The sequence below is a fragment of the Schistocerca serialis genome, chromosome 1, assembly GCF_023864345.2.
Source record: "Schistocerca serialis cubense isolate TAMUIC-IGC-003099 chromosome 1, iqSchSeri2.2, whole genome shotgun sequence".
Lineage (NCBI taxonomy): Eukaryota > Metazoa > Arthropoda > Insecta > Orthoptera > Acrididae > Schistocerca > Schistocerca serialis.
In genome coordinates, this window is record NC_064638.1 from 910,261,419 (window position 1) to 910,289,376 (window position 27,958).

Here is a 27,958-nt window from a genome sequence, read left to right on the forward strand (position 1 = left end):
ATATTTGTACCCAGTACGTTATCCTGGAGAACGTGTTCACTAGAGGCAAAGGTATCGACAGCAGAGAGCCAGGCAATTGCGATACGACCGCTCTTGTTTTCTATACGGTGTGAACCAGAACTCCACCTACTGAACTTCAGAGGTGCTAGCATGGGTCAAAACAAGAAGAAAATATCTAATAATCATAGGCTCTAAAATAGATACTTTAAGACCTATGAGCACTTGTTCATCTTCGCTAGTGTGAATGACATCTCTTGAAAACAAAAAGTGTTCATAGCTGTTAAGGTACCCACTCTAGAGCCCATGTTTACCACGCACGGTTCTCTCGTTCCTGTAGGTGAGTTCCGCATCACCCTGTGCACAGAAAACATCTTACTGATATGCTGAGCAGCAATTTGCGACTACTTGCTGATGACGCTGTACTGTACGGAGGATACAAGACGACCTTGTCAGAATTTCTATACTGCGTGGTGAATGGCGCCTTGGTCTAAATGAGATAAAATATCAGTTAATGAGCCCGGCCGGCTAGCCGCGCGATCCAACGCGCAGCTTCCCTGGCGGGATTGCGTGAATGTCCCCGGCACAAATCTGCCCGGCTGATTAGTGCCGAGGTCTGGTGTACCGGCAAGCCTGTGGATGGTTTTAAGGCGGTTTTCCATCTGCCTCGGCGAATGCGGGCTGGTTCCCCTTATTCCACCTCAGTTACACTATGTCGGCGGTTGCTGTGCAAATACTGTCTCCACGTATGCGTACACCTCAATTAGTCACTACGCAAACATTTGGGGTACAATAGCCTGGTATGAGTCGTTCCTGGGGTGGGGGTTGGAAGGGGGGGGGGGTGAACCGCACAATAACCCTGAGTTCGGTGTGGGGCGGCGGTGGGGTGGGTGGACTGATGTGGCGTGTTGTGGGGTTGTGAACCACTGAGGGCTACAGCGGGACGAAGCCTCCCCGGTGCAATACACAATCAGTTAATGAGGATGGGTAAGAGAAAAAAATTCTGTAATATTCAAATACAATATTAGTAATGTGACTGACACAGTTCCATTGATTAAGTATTTATGCATGACGTTGCAAAGCGACATGAAATGAATCGAGCAGCTAAGGTCGCATGCAGAGGAGGTAAATGGTCAACTTGAGTGTAATGGGAGAACTATAGGATAGTGTGGCACATATTGCTATAAAGGAGACTCTGCACAGAACATTTGTGCGATCCCGTTCTTGAGTACTGCTGCAGCGTTTGGGATCCCCACCAGGCCACAGAAAGGAAAGCTAAGAAGCAGTTCAGAGGCATGCTGGAAGATAGGTTACTGGCAGATTCCATAAACGCTCGTGTATTATGGAAACGCTCCGCGATCTTAAATTGGAGCTCCTGGAAGTTAATAAGGCGCTTTTTTCGTGAAACGCTACTGGGTAAACTTAGAGAACCGACTTTTACGAAAGACTGGAGAAAGATGCTACTGCCACTAATGTACTTCACGCGTAAGGACCGCGAGAACAAGTTAACAGAAATCCGCGATTGTATTGAAGCGTATTGACCCTTGTTCTATCCTCACTCCATTTTCGAGTTTAGCGAGAAGAGGGGATGACTTGGAAGTCGATGTCATAAAATTATAAGTTCGCTGATTTTGTAACATATTTTCTACTCTTTGCATTATGATCGTTCAAAGTTTTGGGGATTCGAATCGCACATTAAATTTTTATTGCTTAAAAAAATATTTTTGTTACAAAAATTATTAATCGGATCGTAAATAGATATACAATTGAGTTTGTCCAACAACTCATATAGTTCCTTGAACCGATATTTTATTTACAGTTGCTCGCCATATTTCTGCACTAGGCTGAAAAGTTCATCTTTACTCAAAGTATAATAGGAAATTGTAACGGCTGTATTGTGAAGAAATAAGATACCATGTTCCTGCGGACATGCATGGATGTGCGAAGGAACATTGCACTGTACTTCTTGACAGCATAGGCACTACAATTTCATTTTTATTGGCCAATACCCAGCGTGCGACTTGCAAATAAAATTTCTCCCCTGTACGGGAATAGCATTAATGGGACGCACGAGTACAGGTGTGACACATAAGCGCGATCGTACTCGGATGGCCGAAACGGTTAAGGCGACACCTTGCTTGAAGCGGGACATCCACCTTCGAGTCCCGGGCCGGCAGCAACTTTCATTGTCATCATTCAATTATACACCTGGAGGTGGCTCAAACTCGCAGCTGTGAATTCATGTCCTGTCAAAGATATACGTTGACTATATAAATTTTTAGTATAATCGCACAATACTGTTTCCTGTTCATCACTGAATCCTCTTGGAAAGATCATATTAGTTATGAAAGCCGATTTCATGGCGACCTTTTTCGTTCTCCCCTAAAGTTTGACCTCTGCCCCTAATGTACATCTTGGATTGGAACTGAATACTGATCGTCATTTCAGGCACTCTATTTTTTTTCATTCTATTAATGTCCTGAGTTTTACGTCATTGTCTTTCAAAGAAAAAAAAAACAAATTTTAGTTTTGTTGCTATATGTTTAGTCCGACACAACCCGAAATTGCTTTCTCCGATGCAACCCGAACGTACAACTGTGGCAGTTTAATATTCCCATAGCTATTATTTGAGCTAGACACTGCGACAACCTAGAATATAGTGCATAATGCCAGTTGGCTTTAAAGACACAATAAAAATGTAATATCACTAACTTGCAAACGAAAACATAACAGTGGCGCAAAAGATGCTATCACTAGCGCTTGCGTTTAGAAATTGCTCTTTTCCGATACAATCCACTGATACTATCCGGCCTCCCCAAACCCAGGGTCATAAGAAACGTTCAACGACATAAAAATAATGAAACTAACAATGTTATACATCTGTATATCGAAGTCGAGATACTGACATTTACAGACCCTTGACGCTGCACGACTGCTACATGTACTATAAACCGTAAAAGAAGAAGTAACATGTTTTTAATGTGTGGTATACGACGTAACTCTCTCAACGTGTTTCCAAAACTTTATTTTTATTCTGATTAAGATATATTCATCCAAGTTGCAAGTAAGAAATTAGTTTATAACCATTTAGGTAGGATGCCCGACACTCAGGATTCAAATAAAATTGTAAACATGGCGTGGATATCTTTGATACTGTGATATTAGTGTAGATCTAAGTTGAGTGCAGTTTAACTTCTTTTAAATATCAGCATCTGAGGCTGATTGTAAATACTATCAGGATGACGGTCTGGTGTACTCTCAAAGAAGAGATAGCAGCAATATGCATTACAGATATTCACTTTCTTCATTTATTATGGGTTCTACATGATTCATAGGTCTCTCCATTCACACTTCGCTGAGGTGATTACTCGACTGACACAGACGGTGATGATGATGATGATGATGATGATGGTGATGATGATGATGATGACGATGTGGTAAGAAGGCAGTTCTCTCCGTGAATTGTGAATAGCTGCTTCTTAAATCACTACAACTGAGGGTCGCAAACATTTCACGTTGTCTGCATCTCTGTGAAACATTTAATGGAGTGATGTATCGCTTCACTCGGCTGTCACCGTGATACGTAATGGACAACCGCTGTAAGGAGGAGGCAGCCTAAGGGGGTGCGCACGCCTGTGTGGTTGCAGCAGGAACTGGAAATTACTGGCGCTTCTCTCTCTCAGCAAAAGCTTCGCTCAAAGACCGAATGTTGACAAGTGGAGGAATCAATAAATGATAAATTATGATGTGTACTGATATGACCAGATATTTGACAACCTACGTCTAGAATATCACTAGATATAATCACGCCGATGTGCCGTAATATTATGGACGCCTGCGTAATAACATTTCATCCACCTTTGTAACGCAATACAACAACGATTCTGCCTCGCACTGATTTCATATAATAAATTTCCTTGAGACGGGAAATCGTCTGTTCACAAATAAGCTCCGTGCGAAATTCAGCTTACCCTTTTTCTCGTGGTATACTGCGAACCATGAATGAAGGGCAACAGAATCCACAAACCTAGATTTCAGAAAAGCGTTTGACATAGTGCCCCACTGGTGACTGTTAACGAAGGTACGACCATATCGGTTCCCAGATATGAAATAGAATTAGCATGTAAGGATTGTATTAGGGAAGGCGAATAGTCAAATTCAGTGTATTGGGAAAATTTTAGGAACGAGTCGTTCATCTTTAAAGAATACCGCATATAGAACACTATTACGACCCATTCTTGCGTACTGCTGGAGTGTTGGGGATCTCCACCGGTTCGGACTTAAGGTAGATATCGAAGCAACTCAGAGGCGGGCTGATGTAGTTGTTACCGGTAGAGTGTATCAACAAACAAGTATTATGGAAATGCATCATGAATTCAAATGGGAGTCCCTAGAGGGAAGACGACGCTATACTCGCGAGGGACTATTGAGAAAATTTAAAGGAATGGCACTTGAATCTGAATACAGACTGAGTCTACTGCCACAAACTTACATTTCACGCGAGGACCACTAAAATAAGAGAAACTAGGGCTCGTATATAGATAAACGTTTTTCACTCGCTCTACTTCAATATGGAACAGGAAAGGAAATGACTAGTGGTGGCACGGTGTACCCTTCGACATTCACGGTACAGTGGCTTGTGGAGTATATACGTAAACGTAGATGATGAGTTCTTTTTACGTTACAGGTGGCGTGTGGCACGATATGTTTACGTGCTGTTCACGCGGTTCCCGTAAATTTCTGGACGGATATTTGTGGGCACGTGTAACGCTACTACCGAGCACCTTAAACGATAATCGGTGTTAACGTTATACCTCTGCGAGGAATTTTTAAGTAGTCGTGGCCGTGGGATACCCTAATGGTTGGTTGGTTGTTTGGGGAAGCAGACCAGACAGCGAGGTCATCGGTCTCATCGGATTAGGGAAGGATGGGGAAGGAAGTCGGCCGTGCCCTTTCAGAGGAACCATCCCGGCATTTGCCTGGAGTGAATACTCTAATGGAAATAGAACAATAAGACTGGGATTGGTTATGGTGACATTAAATCATATAACTTTCCTATTTCCTTTGCAGATCACCTATGTCAGGTGGCTTGACCTCCACCTCGACTTGGGGTTGGGTTGATTTGGTGGAAGAGACCAAACAGCGAGGTCATCCGTCTCATCGCATTAAGGAAGGATGGGAAAGGAAGTCAGCCTGCCCTTTCAAAGGAGCCATCCCGGTATTTGCCTGAAGCGATTTAGGGAAATCACGGAAAACCTAAATCAGGATGGCCGGACGCGGGATAGAACAGTCGTCCTCCCGAATGCGAGTCCAGTGTGCTAACCACTGCGCCACCTCGCTCGCTCAAGTGGCTCCTTCGGTTTCGGGAGTTAAAGTTTTTAAATACTTGAACTCCTTTTTTATGTGGTATCGTATCATCAGGTGGTTCTTTCTTTCTTTACTCAGTAATCACGTTAGGATTTTGTGGGGAAACATTGTCATTGGTTGGTACAATATTGCAATTAGTTGCACTTTCATTGGTCTCAGGTACATCAAAATTTTCGTCATCCGAACAGTCGTCCGAATCCCACCATTCTATTTCGCTTTTGGGCTCTAACATGAAAGCTTTCTTAAGACAGGCGCTAATTTCGTTTTCCGATTTCTCGTCAGATCTTAACTCAGGCGCTTACGTCCACAGTTACTTCATACTTCGTATCATCTTTATGGGCTCTAAGAACACGTAAACAATTGCCTATATTTTCATTATTTTCAAATTCTCGCCTTTCGGTAGCAGTTATTACTGTTCTCGAAACGTTAACAGAGGTTATTTCACAATTCATGATGAGTATTTCGTCCTCCGACACCCTTCTCTGCATAACAACCCTTTTATTGGCTGCTCACGAACGTTGAGCAGCGCTTTTCATTTTCTCCTCCTTATTTTAAGACAACGTCATCTTATCGACGTCCCTATTATCTCTCCTGTCTTCAATTAACTTTTTGGTCGCATATGCTTTCTTAAAATCCATTCACATTGTGTGAGGCCCCTGTACAAATCGTCCATCTGCACACGTCATCCTGTCACCTCTGAAAACTCATTTTCGCCATTTACACTACTATTTGTACTGCCATTCGTGCCTTCTCTTGTGTCTACGAATTCGCCTGCTCTTTCCTAGACTACGGAACTATTGTTTGTCGTAGCGGTTTCGCTTCTATCTGCTGTGACGTTTACATTCTGTTCCGCCGCCTCACATACGACTTCTCTTGGAACAGCTTGAACATCCGCACCCGTCATTGCTCTCTGATAGCTTGTAAGTTTGCTAATACTGGGCCCGCTGCCTGCTATCGGTGAATCTCCGTAGAGCACACCTGTCGTTGAACATACTGCGTCACGCTTTGGCGCGCTACCGCTTTCCTGTTTCAATTCTCGGTGGCTATTACGGCATAAGTTACTTCGTCGGGGCCGGTAAAGTCTGTCCGCGTCAGTTTGGCATTCAACATCGGCGGTATTGTTTTCCGTATTGCTCTGGAAACATTTCATGCGGAAAAACCTCTACCGCGTCCGGCAGAGTTTCCTTTTCCTCTCTGCCCCTGCCTCTACCTCTCTGAGTCACATTGAAGCGATATCCATCGCCGTCCTTTTCTTCGGCATGACTACAGCTGCTACTGTTAGTATTATTCTGTTGGTTATCCTTGTTTCCTCGCCAATGGTCTTCGTCTTCCAGCCTTTCTAAAAACACTGAGAAGCTTTGGTGGTTGCTTCTTACGTATCTTTTAGAATCTCCTGGAAGCTTTTTCCATAGTTACCAGATAATTTCGGATTCTGATCGTCTACTTCGTATGTGAACTTTCTGTACCAGTAGTCGCAGAAATCTTTTAAAGAATTCCTGCCCCTATTATCATGGAGTTTACCCATGATAAACTCCCGCCATAAGCAGTCCTGCTTTTGTTCAATCCAATATTCTTCTGTGAATTTTTGTTTAAATTCATTAAAAATCATATGCTCAGAGTTTAGATTAGGTCTCCAGCGCTTGACATCACCTGCGAAGATACTGATCATTACATTTGTCTTTTCCAAATGAGATAAATCATCAGGAAAAGTTCTTTTGCAATTCTTTACGAATTTTAAAGGATGCCTTCCGTTATGCTTCTTGGCGGGATCGAACCTTTCCTCGCCTTGCTATAATTTGCTAAGCGGTGTTCCGTTACTAATGACGCCAGGTCTGTCTCGTATTTTACAGTCAAGGTCAGAAATTTTTCCTTGATTTTCCGAAGTGTTTTGAACACACTTCTGTTCACATTCAACAAATTGTTTACTTAAAACTTTTCGGTATCAGAAACTGTTCTTCTCGAATGTGAGATTTCGTTCTTGCACTCGTCTATTACTATATTTTTCGGACCAAAAGTTTTTTGGTCCACTTTCGTCACTACCAAAGGTTCTATTATGTCCTGGGTGTTAATGATTTCAACATTGAACGTTGCATTAATATCATTAATTTGTTCCTGCATATTAGCCATATTTTTATAAATGGAATAAATTTCATTTTACATTTCAGACACACTAGAACTTAAAGTACCTACTTTTTGATCAGTCTGTTCAATCTGTTGACTTAATTTTATGTTATGAAACTTCATTTGACTTTTGAGATCACCAACCGGTCTTTCAATCTGGCTTTCAAGATTGCTACCTTGGCCTTTAAGCTGGCTGTTAAGACCACTGATTTGTGTTTTCATCTAGTCAGACAACATCTAACATCTTCGAATAGTCAGTCACACTCAACTTTTGTCTACTTTCGTGTTCTGACTCAACCTTATACGTTTCTTTCGGTTCTTTCTTTATCTGAGACGAATCAAACGTGTCAACTCATTGGTTCACACATCTCTATTGTCTACAAAGTCCTCATCTTTTGTGTGCTTTAGTTTTTCTTGTTTGATTTGGGATGCTCTCAACATCTCGATCTATTCATTTACGTGTTTGTGATAATAAATTGTGTGTAGGCTAGCTGCCAATCACTAGCGCCATCTGTTATATATTCGCGTGAACTACTATTAATGTTGCCAGCAGTATTGCCCATGGCGCCCGACACTATTTCTTTGTGTTAATTCAGTGTAGTTACTGCATTCACACCTTCGTCCTTTCTGCATGTGCACTACTGGCCATTAAAATTGCTACATCAAGAAGAAATGCAGATGATAAACGGGTATTCATTGGACAAATATATTATACTAGAACTGAGATGGGATTACATTTTCACGCAATTTAGATGCATAGATCCTGAGAAATCAGTACTCAGAACAACCACATCTGGCCGTTATAACGGCCTTGATACGCATGGGCATGGAGTCAAACAGAGCTTGGATGGCGTGTACAGGTACAGCTGCCCATGCAGCTTCAACACGATACCACAGTTCATCAAGAGTAGTGACTGGCGTACTGGCGTATTGCGACGAGCCAGTTGCTCGGCCACCATTGACCAGACGTTTTAAATTGGTGACAGATCTGGAGAATGTGCTGCCCAGGGCAGCAGTCGAACATTTTCTGTATCCAGAAAGGGCCGTACAGGACCTGCAACATGCGATCGTGCATTATCCTGTTGAAATTAATGGTTTCACAGGGATCGAATGAAGGGTAGAGCCACGGGTCGTCATACATCTGAAATGTAACGTCCACTGTTCAAAGTGCCGTCAGGGCGAACAAGGGGTGACCGAGACGTGTAACCAATGGCACCCCATACCACGCCGGACTATACGCCAGTATGGCAATGACGAATACACGCTTCCAATGTGCGTTCACCACGATGTCGCCAAACACGGATGCGACCATCACGATGCTGTAAACAGAATCTGGATTCATCGTGCACCCAGGTTCGTCGTGAGTACATCATCGTAGGCGCTCCTATCTGTGACGCAGCGTCAAGGGTAATCGCACCCACGGTCTCCGAGCTGGTAGTCCATGCTGCTGCAAACGTCGTCGAAATGTTCGTGCAGATGGTTGTTGTCTTGCAAACGTCCCCATCTGTTGGCTCAGGGATCGAGACGTGGCTGCACGATCCGTTACAGCCATGCGGATAAGATGCCTGTCATTTCGACCGCCAGTGATACGAGGCCGTTGGGATCCAGCACGGCGTTCCGTATTACCCTCCTGAACCCACCGATTCCATATTCTGCTAACAGTCATTGGATCTCGACCAACGCGAGCAGCAATGTCGCGATGCGATAAACCGCAGTCGCAATAGGCTACAATCCGACCTTTATCAAAGTCGGAAACGTGGTGGTACGCATTTCTCCTCCTTACACGAGGCATCACAACAACGTTTCACCTGGCAACGCCAGTCAACTGCTGTTTGTGTATGAGAAATCGGTTGGAAACTTTCCTCATGTCAGCACGTTGTAGGTGTCGCCACCGGCGCCAACCTTGTGTGAATGCTCTGAAAAGCTAATCATTTGCATATCACAGCATCTTCTTCCTGTCGGCTAAATTTCGCGTCTGTAGCACGTCATCTTCGTGGTGTAGCAATTTTAATGGCCAGTAAGGTATATTACAATTTACTTTTGTTCGCAGTGTCTACTGTTGTTCACTCTACCGGACTTGATTGCTCTCTCGCCCCACTGGACATTCACTGCTCGAAACACATTAATTTTTCACCAAATATTTAATGTATATTATGATAGAGGGCAACGGTATTGTAGGGTTGGATTCCGTCAGTTCCAAGTAGAGGAATTACACTGTCTGGGCAACATCCAGGATGTATCATCGCTTTGGAAGAGGCTCCTGCCGTTGCTGTCTGTCTGTCTGTCGGCCGCTGTCGTCCTTCTGTCCGTCTGCACGCCGCCGCCGCCGGCCCCTGCTTTAGTTCCTTTGGCACTTCGGCGACTCCTGTCGCCTCGGAACGCCCCTTCAATGATGGATGCAACCACTACATCATCTATAAATCCACTTCACCTGCACCCACTGTAACCTTCTGCAGTGCTGCGTCTGGGCTTAAACCGTCTCATCCACCTCTCATACTCACAGTTTCCTCCCCTTCTATCTCCTCATCAAGCATGTATCGCCACCCATACGTTGCTCCTTCCCCTACTCCTGACCCTGCTCCTGCTGCTGTCGCCCACCGAGACGACTATTCCCACCTGCCCCACTACAACTACGCCAACTTCCCCCACCCAAGTAACCGCCCACCGCACCACAGAGCACCCCACCCAATTACTCAGTGCCGCCGCCTCCCAAGAGGGGCCTGCCTCCCACCAACTCTCCATCCATCCAGCCTCTCATATCTCCTCCCAGGCCACATCCACCGAAAAACCTCCCAAGCGCCCAAGTGGCGACCTCACCTACACCCCTTCCTCCAAAAAACCACAACCCACCTCACTTCCCGCCATGGATACCATTCCTCCTCTTGCCTCCCCAGCCCCCAGACTGCATACCTTGGTCCTTGCCAAACCTGATCTGAAATTTGGAGATGCCCTTACCCTCACCCTTGATATCTGGAAATACATCCCCAGTGCACCCATTACCCAATGTATCCCTTTCAGAGACTCTGTTCCCATCAAGTCCTCCTCTCCCTCATTCCATACTGATCTCCTCCGGCACCTTTCCCGTATCACCTTTGGCCCCCAGGCGTCCCTCACCCTTTTCCTTACTTCCTCCTCATCAGCCTCAACACCCTTGTCATCCACCAACCCTCCCCTCTGTGATCACAAAACTCAGCCCTGTGGTCACAGAGGCAGAGGTGTTGGCAGAGGTGTTGGCCGAACTGATCGCCCATCCTGCATTGGAAATTCGGCCTGCTATATTTACATCTCCTCTGGCCCTACATTCCTCATGTGTATCTTTACTGAGTCTGCCTCCTCCATCGATCACCTCATCACACAGGGAACCCTGATTTTCAACCACAGCCACCCTGTTGACCTGTCCCATTGCCCCCTCAATCCTAATTGCTGCCAGTGCTGTCTCCTGTACAATGACCATCTGACACAAACTGCAAACCCCCCCCCCCCCCACCGGCCACCATTGTAAAGCCTTCCACTTCCTTAAACAGTGTCCTAACCTCGCCTCTCACCCTTCCTAAAACACCTGCAACAAACAACACCCCACCTACCCCTCCAAATGCAAAGCAAAAACCCCCTTATGCCAACCCTGAGCTCACTGTCCCCATTCGCCCCATCAACCCACCCATCCACCCAAACAATTACCCCCGCCCTTCCCCACAGCAGAAGACCTCATCTGGTTCCTAACCATAGTCCTGCAGAACATCCACCCCTTCCAGCGCCCCCACACCATCCAGCAGATTTCCCTCGCCACCTGCTCTGTTTTCCATTTAAATACCTGTGCCACCTACTCTCACAACCAGGCCCACTTTACCTTCATCCATCTAGACACTCTCGTTTAAGCCCCTCTCTCCTCATCCCAATTCATCCCCTCTTCCACCTCCTGCCACATCACCAGTATCTTCTCCTGTACCTCAACATTTGCTCCCTCCCTGCCAACAAATACCTCTTCATAATTACCCTATCCCAGCACCAGGTTGATGCCTTCATCCTTAATGAAACCTTCCTCCAACATCGCCATGCTGTCCACACCTCTCCCTATCTCCATCACCACACCGACAATCCCCTTCCCCTCGCCTGAGGTGCGGTTACTATTGTCCACCTCAATCATCTCCCTGTCCAGCCACAGCCCCTCCTCAGTGACCCAACTGAACAACTTCTCCTAAGTATCTTTTTTCCCTCCCTCACTATCAACTCTGCCACTATCTATATCTGTCCCACGCCTCCTCTTCCCTATGACTTCATTTGCCATGTTGACCATACCTTCTCGACCTATGTGATTGCCTCCAACATCAACATCCTCAACTGTGACCCTGCCACCCTTTGGCAGTGGTATCAGTTCGTTGCCACCCTCCATGGTGACCTTGTTCCTCTCCCACAAGACACCTGTACTGAAAGTAACTCCACCCCCAATGTTATCCTCACTTCCCCCAACCTCCTTGGTCATATTACCGTTGGTAGTGACCAACTCCCCATCCTTCTCACCATCTCCTCTGTTCGTGGTCCCCCTGCAGCCCCCCTCCCAGCTGCCCCTTGCCCCTCCCAAGACCATCCATGACTACTGCCATGCCAACTGGGATGCCTACTGGGAATCCATTGCCCCACAGTTCGATAGCCACCCCCTCACCTTTCACTGTCCTGCTGACATCACCCATGCCTCTTCATTCCAAGACCATCACTGACGATGTGGAGGCCTATGTCCCTACCAAACTCATCCACCCTCACCACCCTAAGCCTCCTCCATAGGCTGTCCTTCTTCATGAACCCTGCAGGCTATACCACCCTTTCCTCTGCACCTGTGACTGGGATACACTCATCCACTACCGTCAATTACAGCAACACATCTGGAACCTCCTTACAGCAAAGAAACGCCGAGACTGGCGCCAGACATGGACAAGCCTCAACTCCACCCTCCCTGTCAACTCCTCCAAATACTGGTCACCTCCCACCACCTTACTGGTAGCCATCCCACCTCGCATTTCTCTATCTTCCACGACGATCACCCCCTCCTTGACAACCTCAGTAACTTTAACCATTTTGCATCCCACCTCTCTGAGGTCTTCTCCATTCCTGACAATCCCCATTTTGAATACTCCCTCTTCCCCACCATCCTTGACTGCACTGATACCTCTGTCCCACCACTCACCCAAAGTTTCCAGTACTGGTGTCAGTTATCCCCCTCAGACATCAACACTCCCATCACTGCACATAACATCACACTCGTCCTCTGCTCCAAACACAGCACCACACCCTGGTCGTGATGGCTTCACCTACTGTCACCTCAAGGAATTCCCCCTATCCTTCCTGGCTGTCCTTGCTAACCTGTACAATTTCCTCCTCTTCACTAGTTTTTACCCCAACATGTGCAAGACTTCCCATGTCCTGCTGTTCCCTAAACCCAACAAACCCCCCTCCTATTGTCCCATCTGTCTCACCTCCATGTTCAGTAAGGTCTTCAAGACCATCCTCTCCCATCATATTCTCTGCCACCTTAGCCAGTACCACCTCCTTCCCCTTACCCAGTGTGGCTTCCGGTCTTCCTTCTCATTCGACAACCAGCTCCTTAACCTTACCAATTTCCTTTCACTCCAACTTAACTTCTATTGCTCCACTATCTTTGTTTCCCTTGACCTCGACAATGCCTACAACTGTGTCTGGCATCATGGGCTCCTCTTCAAACTCTGGACCTAAGCTCTCCCTATCAATTTCGTCTGCCTTGTTGCTTCCTTCCTCTCCCGTCTTCCCTCCTATGTCACTAACCACAACTCCTATACCTTCTATCCCTCTGCCAGTGCGCCCCAAGACTCCATCCTTTCCCCTCTCCTCTATCTCCTGTACACTGCTGATTTGCCCAAACCTACCCCGTGTGTTGATTGCCTCCAATTTGCTAATGACACCGCCTTCCTAGCCCTTTATCCAACCCTTAAGTGGTCCTAACATACCCTCCAAACCCACGTTGACCAGTTCACCACTTGGTGCAACCAGTGGTTTATCAACCCCTCCAATACCCAGGCCATCATCATAGGCCACACCACCTGCTCCTTCCATGATTTCTACGTAACCATTTATGGCTGACCTATCCACCTCACTCCTACCCTCAAATACCTTGGCCTCACCCTCGACCACCACCTCACCTGGACTTCCCATCTCCTTACAATCCAACACAAAGCCCACAACAGACTCCACCTGACCGGCTGGACATGAGAACTGCATCCTTCCACCATCCCTCACACCTACAAATCCTTGATCAACCCCATCCTTTGTTATGCCAGCGTTGCTTGGATTTCTGCCCCTCCCAGGTTCTATAACGCCATCCAAATCCTTGAACACCATGCACTCCACCTTGCCTTCCATGTCCATCCCATGTGCATCCTCTACGACCTCATCCCGTTCCCCCATCTTCTCCTTTTCCTTCAACTCATCCGCACCCTGTATATTGTCCACTAACTCGATCCCCCCCAACCCCTGGTGTTCCCCTTCCCCTTCCTAAACCCCCTCCTTCTCTCGTTCTCCCCTTCAGTGTTTCTAACCCCCCCCCCCCCCCGTGCCATGCCTTCCCTCTTCATCTCCTGCCCCACCTGTTTCCCATCTCTTGGTACACCACCTGACCCACCCTATTTCTTTCATCCTGCCCCTGCCCTGCTGCACCTTGCTCTCCCCTCTTTTTCCATCCTCTCAGGCCTCTCCCTCGGCAGGTCCCTCCTGGCAGTTTTTGTTCTTTGTCATGTTTGATTCTTCTCTTAAAGTGGTTTTAAGGTGTCTTTGTTCTGGAGTGTTTTAATACTGTGGCCGACTTTTAAGAAGTGTGTGTGAGACTTCAGTGTCTTTTTTGTGCTCTACGAATCGTCAACTGTGTTTTTTAACTTTATGTAAACTTTTTTAAGTGTCCCCCATGAATGTCTCCGTGTCAGTGTATATTTTCTCTCCATTGTCTCCCCTTACTCTCTTTTGATGTCCCCCTTTTTTTTCGCCTTTATACGTATAATTTTCTCCTGTTACTAGCTGTCATGTCACTCGGCTGAAGAGTGGCTGATTGTGCAGCTGCCAGTCCTCCCCTGCCCATATGGGGTAGGGGAATGAAATCAAATACAGGAAAACAAATCGAGAACAATAAATGTCCTGTCCCAGTCGCCAAGTGTAACACTGCCACCGCCCACCTTAAACGATAATCGATGTTAACGTCACACTTCTGCGAGGAATTTTTAAGTAGTTGTGACCATGTGATACCCTAATGGAAATAGAACAATCAAACTGGGATTCGTTTCCGAAATACTCCAGCAGAGTATAAACAACAGCAAACGGTGGGTCAGGAACAGATGTTCTCCCAGCACGAAAGCAAGTTGTAATATTAAATATTAAAACAGATCGCCAGCATAATTAGGCATTCTTGTGTCAACCAAAATCATAAAGCAGAAGGCAGTGCTAAGGTTTACCTAACCTTCCTTGACACACACACTTAACTCTTTCCTTATATCTGTTCACACTAACACAGTAGACTGCTGAGGTCATCGGTCACTAGACTGACACATTACTTAAACTAACTTATGTTAAGATCAACACACACACCCATGCCCGAGGGATAACACAATTCTTTCTTAAACTCGGTTTGAAGCAACTAAACAGAATGCAAATCTAACTACACTGGTTCTGAATGAGCCTTTGCATTGCTTCATTAAATAACTAGGCCAGTACATGGGGACCCTTAAACTTTCATGGTTTCACAGGAGCAACCATGCAGTCCGTGACATGGTACAACACAGTAACGTAACTTTGTAAATAAATGTGCTACTAACTAGTAAGCCAGATAAGCAAATGGACAATGAGATGGTAAACAGCAACAAATGCCTCTCAAAAACACGTATCTTAAATGAAGTAGGTGCAACAGTTTATAAAACCAAATACCGACACACACAAAACTAGTAGCAATACTGAACAGGGAAAAGCTTGAAATGATTCTTAATTTAAATCAGGGGGCCTACTAATGATCATAATCTATAACTTAATTCCCTAATACAGGTTCTCTATGCCTGTGCATAAACCAACTTACATTAGAACAGATAACACAATTCTTTCTTAAACTCGGTTTGAAGCAACTAAACAGAATGCAAATCTAACTACACTGGTTCTGAATGAGCCTTTGCATTGCTTCATTAAATAACTAGGCCAGTACATGGGGACCCTTAAACTTTCATGGTTTGAAGAACCATGTTCATTAACAAAACTACACCAGTATGTATGAGAAAATGTAAATATTCATATCATTAATTATTAGTTAAGTAAAGCACAACAAATGGCAACTCTTTAAATAACAAATGTGGTTTCATAAGCAGTCTTTTGACCTACTCAAAATTATAGTTGTCTATGAAAATGACAACACAACGTTACATTCAATTTCAACCACTTTCTCATAATAAATTAGGACATTCGGAATTAAATTCGCTAGGATAGGAATCCTGTCCAGGTTTGTGATTTGGGATAATCACGGGTGTAAGACAGTAACACTATGATTATTATTAAAATCAAGCAAAGTTCACAAATACCTGGTCCATTTTCAGAGTGCCAAATACACAACTATTTAAACGAAGGCTGGTGGCACTGGTGGCGGAATTAGCAATGGCTGTTTACCTGGCGGCGATGCAGTCATGGCAGTACTGTTGGCCTCACCCTATTACTGATCTTCTTGGCGTCGAAATACTATTTCTATAGGCCCAAAAAACATACCATGATAATAGTATCACCAAATGCAGCATCCGAGGCCCATAGATACTGCCCTTAAGCTCTTCTAGCCTCAAACCTCCAGGACTAGGAGCCACTAATATCCGCTGCTGCTGGCGAGGTGTTAACCACAGCACTGCTCAGCCCAGACGCCTTACCCGTCACAAAGGACTAGTTGCCACTTGCGCGCCAACCACACCTTTTTCACTCCACCAGGCGACTTTTGTAGCTACTGGACTTCCCCACAACTTTTACATTGAACCCTACGTTCCCTAATTGTGGACCAAGTCATATATAGTACAATACGTAACTACATTTCAGTAGTTATCTGAATTCACAAGCATAATTCAAAACAACAGCGTTCAAAAATTCACGTAACTGAAACATGTATAAATAGTCAAAAATTTCCATGACGGATACATTATATATAAGCAATACTAGAAAATGACATCGAAATATCGATACAGATACAAAATAAGCCGAAGAAAGGTCTTACATACGGATCTAGTATCAAGTAGCGTCCTAGCTGCGTTATATCGGGTTCAGATCACGCGAAACTGTTGCCTATGACATCAACTTGAGTTCACTGTCATGTCCCTCAAACAACCACCGTTGGAGAAGGCATCAAGCATTAAGGGATGCAGGCGGAAATAATGTTCACTCTCTCCACTGGTCCCACGTACGCCCAGGTCAATATCCACCATAGCAAAATACTGCCTCCACCGGCCTGCGTAGGGGCTGCGGTGCATGTTTCATAGAGGCGTTCGCCTCGATAACGGCATACTCACGACCATCGACTTAGGTAACAAGAAACTTTTCCATTGACTCGCCGTAAAATATAAATGATCTCGTGTGCACTGCAGAGCCCCTGTTTGACAATGTATCCGGCGCAGTGAGCTCTGAAACACCCATGCCTGCGCCGATATACGAGTAGTATTCGCCGTCAGGTGTCCCAAAGATCGATGCCAATCCTACTTTACAGAGTGGGCAGTCCTCCTTCCTCCACGTTCAGTGATGAGTTCCGGATATTCAACACCTTATCTCCTACTCGAGGTTTCACGGTCCTTCAACCCATTTCCATAGATACTCACGACAGTAGCACATGAGTAGATGCCCAGATTCACCGTATCAGAGTTGCTCGTTCCCGGACCTCGGGCCCGTAGTAGCCCTTTGCAAGAGTCGTTCACGTCATTGGTTTTCCCCATTTACGGCCCATATGGTCGCTGGGATTATTCACAGATCGTCTCTGCAACGCTTATAAACTTTTTTTACTGCTTCACGTGGACGCAATGCCATCAGATGACATTCAGTCTCGTGGTGAGTACTGATCGAAAGTGTATTTTTAGGTGTCGAACGTAATTTGAGTATAACTCACCTAAATTGTTAGGGGGAAAGCACAGCAAATTCTTCACTGACATCTACACAGATTCGATAGTACTCGCTGCACCCTCGCATTGTTTGCTGACGATGCTGCTGTCTGTAGGGAAGTGTCGTCGCTGCATGTTCGTTTGGAAATTCAGGAAACGTAGACAGTTGAAAGTCTTTATGTCCCCTGTACTGAATAATCACTCTCGTTAAACATAAACAGATGCTCGGTAACACATGCAAGCAAAACGACCCAATAGTATTGGAGTTCAGCATTCCGAGCCTGTGACTATTTTCTTCTCGATGAACGCGCTCTTCGCTGTTTCCGCATGTTTTTCCGTATGTAACACAGACAGCGGTAATGCTTGCGTAGACACACCAACATGCTCTCGTTTGTCTTAATAACACATACAAAATCTATGTAGTCCCCGTTGAGAACAGTTTACTCCCCATTAAGGTTTGTACAGTCGGTGTCACGTTTGAGGAAATTTGGAAATTTGTGGTAAGGACTACGGGACCGAACTGCTGAGGTCATATGTCCCTAGGCTTACACACTACTTAACCTACTCTAAACTAACTTACACTAAGGACAACACACACACCCATGCCCGAGGGAGGACTCATACTTCCGAATAGGGGAGCCACGTGAGCCGTCACAAGACGCCTCAGACCGCACGGCTATCCCGCTCGGCCACGTTTGTGGTATAGTTGCCGTATTCAAGATACGATTACGTCCCGTGCTTGTGCATTCTCCTTCCTCAGAGAATTCTTTATGTTTTCTATATGAAATGAATATTCTAATCAAACCGAAACGTAGATTTTAAAAAAATGTTCCTTAATAGCTTTTATCTAAAAATTTGTTTTATAAGGTACCATAGAAACTTGTATATCGATAAAATATATGAAGACACAGTTCACATGAAATTGTACATTCTTCGAACATTAATAAATTATTAACACAGTTGTCAGAAAAGAACTAAAGTAGGAGCAGATACAGAAGACCAGAGAAGCTCTCTCTCTATGCCTCTTACGGACCCAAGCAGCTACCGCCACTTGGACTTTTCTACGGATATTCCGGAACTGAATCTTCAAATTCAACAATCCAGATAATGTTGATTAAAGACAACGTTTAGAAACGTCTTGCTCTTGGCCTGACAGAAGAATATTTGAAACAAAAAGTGTTACTTCAAACAAATCCCAAGTATATTCACGCCTTCTTGGCCAGGTACAGGGACGAACAAGAAAATGTTCAGGATTTAGATCGAACTGTAATTTTTTTCTTGTGTGGTAGGCATTAAAACAAGAGAACAAAAAACAATTGGTATTCAATGCAACGAAAACGTGTGCAAGAAACATGGTGAGCAGTAGACGGAACCTGAGTAATTTATTAGTCGCTCCACATGATTCGTAAACGTTATGTCCTTCTTTATCAAAATACTCTTAAACGTTTATATGTAAGCCTATGTATTTTCCTGAGACGAAAATAGAACAATACTTAAAGTATTAATTGCTGTGTACATAGGAGAAAGCGTGTACTCATGGAAACTTGAACGGGGCGTCACCGAAGGATAAAATTCTACGAGGTAACAATACGAAGCAATATGGAACAGAAGAAAACATGTGAAATTAGTAGCAAGGAAGGGGAATGGAAAATATAAGAGTTATTGGGAGAATTCTGGGTAATTACATAGTATACGAAAACGGCATTTAGTGCTAAATTTCTATGACATTTATCCTAAATTTACGGCAACAATCTATGATGAATGTTTTGTTCGAGAACGATAGTGTAATAATAAAGTGATTTAAATATTTCGCAGATTGTTACCGGTTGCAGAACTTATCTCACTGTATAGTCATCCTAGTTCCATCTGTTACTAACATAGCTGTACTAATCCAGTTTTGGGGTTTTCATCCAATTTTCCTGATTAGAAACAATGAAGGATGTTCACAGGAACTTTGCTAGGATAGTTACAGATCGATATATCCCATACACACGTCTACCATACATAGATTATCAAACAACTGAAATTTTATCTGTGGTACAAAGGCGTAGTTGTTCTCGGGAAACACTATTGAGTTGATTTGAGAAGCTGTTCAGCACTTGTACATCCTCCGGATGTTGAAATAACGTAGTGGAGGTTGGACAGGATGTGGAGGTAAACAGAGAACCCTTTCTTCAGACGCTTCATAACCGAATGGAACAAGTTAGTGACTGCTGCTTTTGTTGAGAAGTATCCCACGTTGTCCTTTCAGTGGCTTATGGAACATACATGGAGATATGGATATAAGTGCATACAGTGGAACATGGTGGTGGGAAGACTGCTGGTGTACAGTACATCCACTGATTTCAGAAAAAATTTTAAGTTACTAGTCATCTAAGTCAATATCATACTTAGGAAATGAATGTTGCGGGCAGATAACACAATCGATGTCATGATTTCTTAGCGGAGGCGCTTTGCCTTTACCTTTCTGTCATCTGTTACGAAGAGTCAAGTGGACGTGTATATTCGTGTCGTGTGGCTAACTGACTAGTGCTGGTAGAGTGCAGATTTGCCTTTGGATTGTTGAGGGTGAATGCAAGGGACAGGGTGAGACCCAGTCACATCACATATCGAACTGCAGCAAGAGGACCACCGACCTTAATGTCCCTATCCAACGGACGGAACACTATCAGTCGTGTCATATGTGGTCTCACCATGAGACATTACGGAGAGGTTTGGTGTTTAGACCAGGACATTTGCACAAAGCCTGGTGACAGTACTCTGCCAACCATCCTCCCTTTGTTGGCCCAATACTAGCAGCGAAATCTGTGAATGCCCGGTCTTGCAGCAATATGATGGAATGAAATTTCTCGGGCTTCCAGGCACGCCAGGTAGCTTCACCTGGTGTATCACAATTAATAATGAAAACTGACGCTGTTGAAAATATACGACGACAGAAGTAAAAACAATTCAGTGAACACTGGTTAATAAACGAGCTGTTTGCTAGATAATTCCGGATGTATGGTTAGGAGGCGACACTGATATCGATATGAGATATTAGCAACCAACCGGCCATCTTTTGCTGTCGCTCAGTCTTCTTCAATGGAAAAGAGAAAGCACACGTTTATAACATGTATGACAATTGAGTATATGTTGTCATATCCTTCTCTCCTCTGTCCGTATCCCCCGCCCCCTTTCTTTGTCCATCTGCTCCCCCCTGTAATTCTCCATCTCCATGACCCTCTCTCTCCCCTCTCTCAGTCCATCACCTTCTCCTTCCTTCCTCTGTCCATCTTCTGCTCCCTCCTCTCAAGTAGTACTCTAATCAGAAGCCAGTAAGCCATAAGCTTTTGTGTTTGCCAACAACGTTCACTATTGTATAGTCTACATGTGTATAAATGTTTATCACACTAACGTGTAAAAATTTGAAATAGATCGGAAAGGCTAATTTTGAGATTTTTGGTAAACATATTATCCCTTTATTTATGCATGCTGTTCACTTTAACTGAAGACATTGAAATATTTTGAAACCTACACACCGGAACAACAAACTTCATTATTCCAATTTCTTTGTTTCAGAGGGGGACATGCAGCGATACCACACTCGATCCATCACCCCAGCATGTGCGTGGGTGACGGGAGGCAAAAATTGAAATAGTCAATGGGAACTCCCTTTTTTATTGCAGATTGCGATTCTACGGGAAAATGTACTTATGTTTTGTCTGAAGCATTTTCTTCGTTTCGCAACAGATGGTGCTGTAATCGTAGGAATAAAAGTGGGTACACAACAATAATTTACGACGTGCTACTAAATGGCAATTGAATATCCAGTGGCACTTGGGACCCCAACTCCATGCTACAAGGGTAGAACAGGCCAGTATTTCTTAACATCTAACTGGAAACCCCGTTCGCAACGTTGTATTCTTTCGACCTGTTGAACAGTGTACTACTCGACGCGTCTCTGTGGCCGCGTAGAGAAATACGACGTATCATAAGAGGCAGTACACTGCGACCGGAGTCCGCGTACCGTGGAGACGTGGAACAGATAGTGGCTCTAAACTTTACAGTACTTGCGTAGTGTCTGTTGCCTCCACACCCACCTATAATTGGAGAAATGTTGCAGCCACAGAAGGAAAAAATTAAATGATCCTGATTTACGGAGAATGTAGAAGAAATGTTGATGCTGCTGTTGCCTTGTATGCACAGAGATTTCTAGAGAACGCTCGCTCTCTTTCGTCTTATACAAGGTTTTGAACACCTTTATGTCCGATGGCAGCGTACTGACGGAAAAAGGAAATTACAGTGGAAGCTAATGACAAAGCTGTACTAACAGCGGTGCACCACAACCCACGGAAAAACGGTCGGCAATCATACTGCGATTCCGGTGTGTCCGTACGTAGTATTGTCACAATACTGCATCGTCATAAGTATCATTCATACCACGTGATAAGTATCATCCATACCACGTGTCACTGCATCAACAACTTCATGACACCGATTTCCATAACCGGGTATTGTTTTGTCAACGGGCACGTCAACAAATGCACACAACGGTGCGAATGGTGTTTCCAATTAGAAGTTAAGAAAAACTGGCCTGTACTACCGTCGCAACATGGTTGTAGGGTCCCATGTGCCATTAGATATTCAAGGGCCATTGAATGGCATGTCGTAAATTACTTTTGTGTACCAATTTCTATTCCTTCGATTACACCCCCATTTGTGGCAAAACGAAGAAACTGCTTCAGACAAAATGTATGCAGATCTTGCCGTCAAATAGTATTATGCAGTGAAAAACTGGAGTTCCCACTGAAGATTTCAAAGTTGCCTCCCGCCACCCACGCACGGGGTCGGGTGGTGGGTCGCCTGTGGTATCATTGAATGTCTCCCTCCGAGACAAACAAATTAGAATTATAACTCTTTTTGATCCGATGTGTGGTTTTTGAAATATTTCAATGTCTTCAGTCAAAATGATTAAACAATCTGCCAAGAACGTTTGGAGATTAACGATTTTGCACAAAACAATATTTACATTTTTATAACGTTTCTCCTCTTGTAGCATATATAGCAGATGGAGTTCCAGCAGATATAGAAACACTTTAGTATTCTAATGCAATGTTGTGTCAAAATTTCAAAGCCTCGCACGAAGAGCTTTCTGAGATCTGAGATTTTGAAGAAACGAACATATACGTCTGCACTTATATAGAAAATAGATGTTCCTATTTGCAAATCTCCGAAAGTTGTTGACGGATGGCTTTCAAATTTTGGCACAATTTTCCAATGGTGTACGTACATGATTTACTCACTTATTTTGAAATATATGTAATACAAAAGTTTATGTAAATTTAATAACAGGGAAATGTTGTTACAAAACATTCAAAATCAGTTACATTTACATATATTAAATATCATATATTAAAGAATTAGGTACCTATAAATACGCCCATATGTGAAAATTAAAAAGCGATTTGCAAGAAATTTCGGATATTTACGGTTTTTAACAAACCAAAACTTAGATTTTTATAAAGTTTCCCCTTTGTTACATATATCAGATTGTAACACCAATATCGATTTGAGCAGGTTTATACTATGTAAATGTGTATCTATGATTAAGATGTGTTTGTTCTTTGCTAGTTAAGGTCATTGATGTGTGACAAAAAGTTTGCAATATACGAGGGTTATTCCAAAAGTAAGGTCCGATCGGTCGCGAAATGGAAACGACTATGAAAATCCGATAAAGCTTTGCACAGATGTGTTGGGTAGTGTCTCTAGTATAACCCCAGTTAGCATCACGTCGCTCTTCTCATTTCTGAGCTCGCAGTGAGTGCGTAAAGATGTCTAGAAAATAGTGTCTGCCGCCAAGTACGAGGGCCTGGTGAGAAATTTCGCCTGAAGCTATGCAGCTAACATTACATAACTGTCGTGCTGTTTCTTCTTCAAGACAATTCTCAGCCGCATTCTGCAGGGGCAATGAAGATGCTCCTGCATCGTTTTCAAATGGAAATGTGAGATTACCCACAATACAGTCCGCAATTGTCTCCCCCTGAGTTTCATCTCTGGTCACATGAACCGCTGTCTTTGAAGACAACATTTTGACACAGACAACGAGGTGTAGGCCAGCGTGGAGAATTGGCGGAAAGCACTGGCGACTGCCTTCTATGATGAGGCTATTGAAAAGTTGGTACAACGCTATGACAAAAGTCAAAGTCAGAACGGCGACTACGTAGAGAAGTAGCTGAAAGGTGTAGCTAATTGTTACAAGTAAAACATTTCTGATGTTCACTGTGGTTTCAATTTGGCAATCAATCGGACCTTACTTTTGGAATAACCCTCGTATATCTGGAAAAAGTAAATTATGTTTAAAAATAATGAAATTTTATGATATAAGCATGTGCATAAAGGAAAATTTGTGTATTGGAAGCTGCTTCATGATTAGGGAACTTGTATTGTGAAATGTAAAAGCTGTAGGGAACCCCCTCCGCAACGAAGTTACTTGGCGCGGTGTAAAAGGTGGTTTTGGTGTTCTATCTGGGCGGCTACTTGGTGGGAACGGTATGCACTCAGTGGCTAGTCGTTGCACGGTATGCGTCAAGGTTGCTAAGGGATGCATTTCGAAGCCGTTTTGTATGGAAATTTGCCTCGGATGTGGATTTGGCTGTTGCATGATACTCTTGGAATAAGGAATGGCTCTAATACGATAAAAATCCGTCGGCAAGAAGAAATTACAAAGAGCATTCAACATGAAGAGCCGTGAGTACAGCTAGCTGCAATGTCGCTTGCCACCACTACTCTGCCACTGCTCCAAAAACTTCAGACACACACATATGTATTAGAGCATGGACCAGTTAATTTGTGTGAATGTTTTCAGTAATAACCCAAGTGCTATTAACCTGTGTTTAGAACCAGAACTTTCATCCTAATTATGAATCTATGCAGCATCCACTCCTAAGGGTTCAAAAAACCGAGTTCCTGTTTCAAACGAACTAGTGATTTATTGCTTCGTATTAAATGTGCAAAAATTGAGTGCCAGACTGTGTAAGTGTTACTGTCTAAAATATCTGCTTTACAGGTCATGAAAGAGGCACTTAAATTAAACTTACTTTAAACGTAATTTAGCCTTGATTGCTGTCATGAATAATTCTGTTGAGGTTAATCGAGTTCTGTGTTTAGTAAATTGTCTTGAAAGATGAAAATATAAATTAATATAAATTATTCCAAGTGGTACTAAGAATTAATTTTGATGGAACTGCACTTTGCTTCTGAAATAATCATAGAGTTGCCTATTGAGACAGTATCAATTTATGGATCTTCACTATATTGTCCTCATATTAGAAAGATAAATGGAATATTGTAGCTACTAGATGAATGTGATGCATTTCTATAAATGAGGATATAAACAGTGCAATTGTAGTATTATTTAATTTTACTTGTGCTATTTGCATGTCAGTTAAGCTAGAAATCTTTTCAAGCCCAATTTTAGTTCAGTGTATCCTGAAGTAACATCTCAGTACTGAATCAAGTGATTGTAATAATCGTAACTGTTTTTAATATGAGTGAGGTACAATCTAGCTTTCTATGATTACTGATTGGTGCATTAATGGTAACTACTGCAACCCACAACTTAGATTATCCTGTATTTCTGTGTATCCAGTCTGCTATCAACGGGAATCTTAATGAAAGTCACTACGAAAACTGATATACAATTTCCTTAAACTTAGTGTTTCAAATTAATATGCCTAATTACGCCGGCGACCGTTTATTGTTTCATTCGTATGAACTTTTCTACTTTCATTGTCCCCATAGTAAAGCCTGTTTAGTTTTCTATTAATTACGTTATATTCGAAATTACTGTTCGATACTTTATCCGCTAGACACACGCACGGTCAAAACCTGAAATCCTTCCAGAGGGTAACACTAGTTTCTGTCACAGCAAACGAGAGCTAGTGTTATAAGATGTCGTTCCAGTAGGTATATAAAAACACATGAGTATTCGAATGCAATTTTGCTTCAGAATTTCAGAATAATCCGTGAAGAACTTTCGGAGTTTTGAGATTTAGAAGAAACGAACATCTATGTTTGTACTTATACAGAAAATGTAAATGTTCATAATAGCAAATCTCCGAAAGTTTTTGACCGAATGCTTTGAAATTTTGACACAACGTTGTATTGGAATATGTGTATGTTTCTATAAACCGCTTCTTTAAATTCATGTTATATATATTTTTTATAAATTAAATAATAGGGAAATGTTGATACAACAAATCTCAAATAATTATATATAAATATATTGTATATCCTATATTAAATAAATATGTACCTAAAACCTTGCCTGCATTAGAAAGCACTGTTGTGTCAAAATGTCAAAGATTGCCCTAGTTAATACAATTGTATTTGAAACGTAAAAATTTCGATTATTACCCCATATAACTGGTCTCTGATATTACACATGGCCTACCTCATTGAGATATTCAATACTACTTCAGCATGTTACACGTTACAGTTTACTGTCCAGTCCTTAAAGGACATGCTCCACGTGTCAGTACTGCACGCGTCTCTGTGTTGAGAGAAGAATTCTGTCAAACACCTTTAGATCATTGAATGAAGCTTGATAAGACAGTACAATTCTGTACTCCAGTTCTTTAATCGCATCAGCGCGAGAGCTGTATACTTCAAGACAGAAAAATCCAGAGGTTTAAGATCAGCTAGTGTTGGAGGCCAACGAAGACGCTTTGCTCGACCAATACATCTTTGATCATATTGGAGCGATAGATTTCTTACATCAGCAACGACATGTGCTGGTGCCTCATTATGCATGTACCACATTCCTCAACCGCAGCCCATGGACGAAATTTGAGCCCAATTACTTACAGGGTGAATCTAAAAGTTTACATTTCAGATACATTTATACTAAGACAATGTTTCATACTGTAGTCATTTGCGGCCACATTTTATAGCGCTAATGGTTCGTTTTCAGACATATCGTTGATGGAACTTTTTGCTTCTAGCATCGTATAATTTCACCGGTGTCACTTTTCGCTATTAATTTTAATACACTCGCTATTAGTTTCCATACACCCGGTATAATCACGAGTCTGCCTTTATAGCTCGTGTCTGGCTGCTATCTGGAAGACCCAGGCTCGATTCCCGGTTATGCATAGGACTTTTGCTTGGTGGAACGACTGGTCGTGGTGCACTCAACCTCTTGAGATCGACTGAGAGATTATCTGAATGAAAAGTAGCGATTCCAAGGTGAAGAAAGCCGGCAACGGCCGCGAGAGTGGTGCAATGATGCCATGCCCCTCCATACCGCATGCAATGACGCCGTTGGCAAAGAACGACAGGGCAGTCAGTTCGTCCCGACTGGCCCATCGTGGCCAAGGAGCTCTCCTCTTTGTTGGTTATCCGCGAGCTATCCACCGGATGCTCCTTGGCCATCGTCAAGCTGTAACCAACTTGACTACCTCTTGATAATGGACGGAGAGCACTCGGCCTCGTGAATGTATAACCACCTGACGCGGCATGAAAGTTGTGAATATTTTATTTGATCGGCAACGAAAATTACTTGCCCCGCCAGGTTTCGAAACGGCTACATCTTAGTCAAGAGTCTCTGCAGTGTCATGCGTTAGTATTCTTCAGTACAGAGGCGAGTAAGTTACTAGTCGCTGTTTAAATAGGTGTTGGGGAATGTCAAAACCTGGACTTTGGACCCTGATTTCAGAATAATATGGATAAATGTAGACGTTTGTACACCGACAGAAAAAAATCGCAACACCAAGAAGGAGTTGTGCGACAGACACAGAAGTTTGTAGGCATGTCTCAACATATGAAAGATGATGTCTGTTCACATTTCGCGCCAGTCGCTTAAGAGTCCAGAGGATCCAGATCAGCTTTGCTTCAAATACACTCTGTAACAGTCGTGAGCGTTAGTTACCCTTTGAAACTGGACGTGGTGAGTTGATGTTGGTCAAGAACGCCTTTAAGGTGGCAAAGACGCGATTATCAACGCTTCACTGAGTTTGTACAAGGTAGTGTAATAGGGCTACGACTAGCGCGATGGTTCTTGTGCGATACTGCAGAAAGACTTGTCGTGAATGCAGCCATTGTACATTATTGCTAGCAGTGGCGGTGGCGAGAATGTGCGATAGCAAGAAAACCGGGCTGCACATGCCCACGTGACACTACCGAGAGAGACCATAGTGTTGGGCATATGGCTGTGGCACCATACTACATCTACAGCAGCAATTTGTGCAGCAGTTGGCACCACAGTAACACAATGAATTGTTACAAATAGTTTACTTCATGGACAGCTCCGGGGCAGACGCCCTGTAGCATGCATTCCACTGACACCAAACCGCCACCATTTCCGACTTAGCGGTATCAAG

General features: G+C 43.6%; 1 protein-coding gene across 1 annotated transcript in view; it reads left to right on the forward strand.

The window, feature by feature from the left end:
• The window catches only part of LOC126446060 (sodium-dependent serotonin transporter), a 507,897-nt gene that overhangs the window by 181,831 nt on the left and 298,108 nt on the right, over window positions 1-27,958 (forward strand). The gene's annotated exons all lie outside the window — the stretch shown is intronic.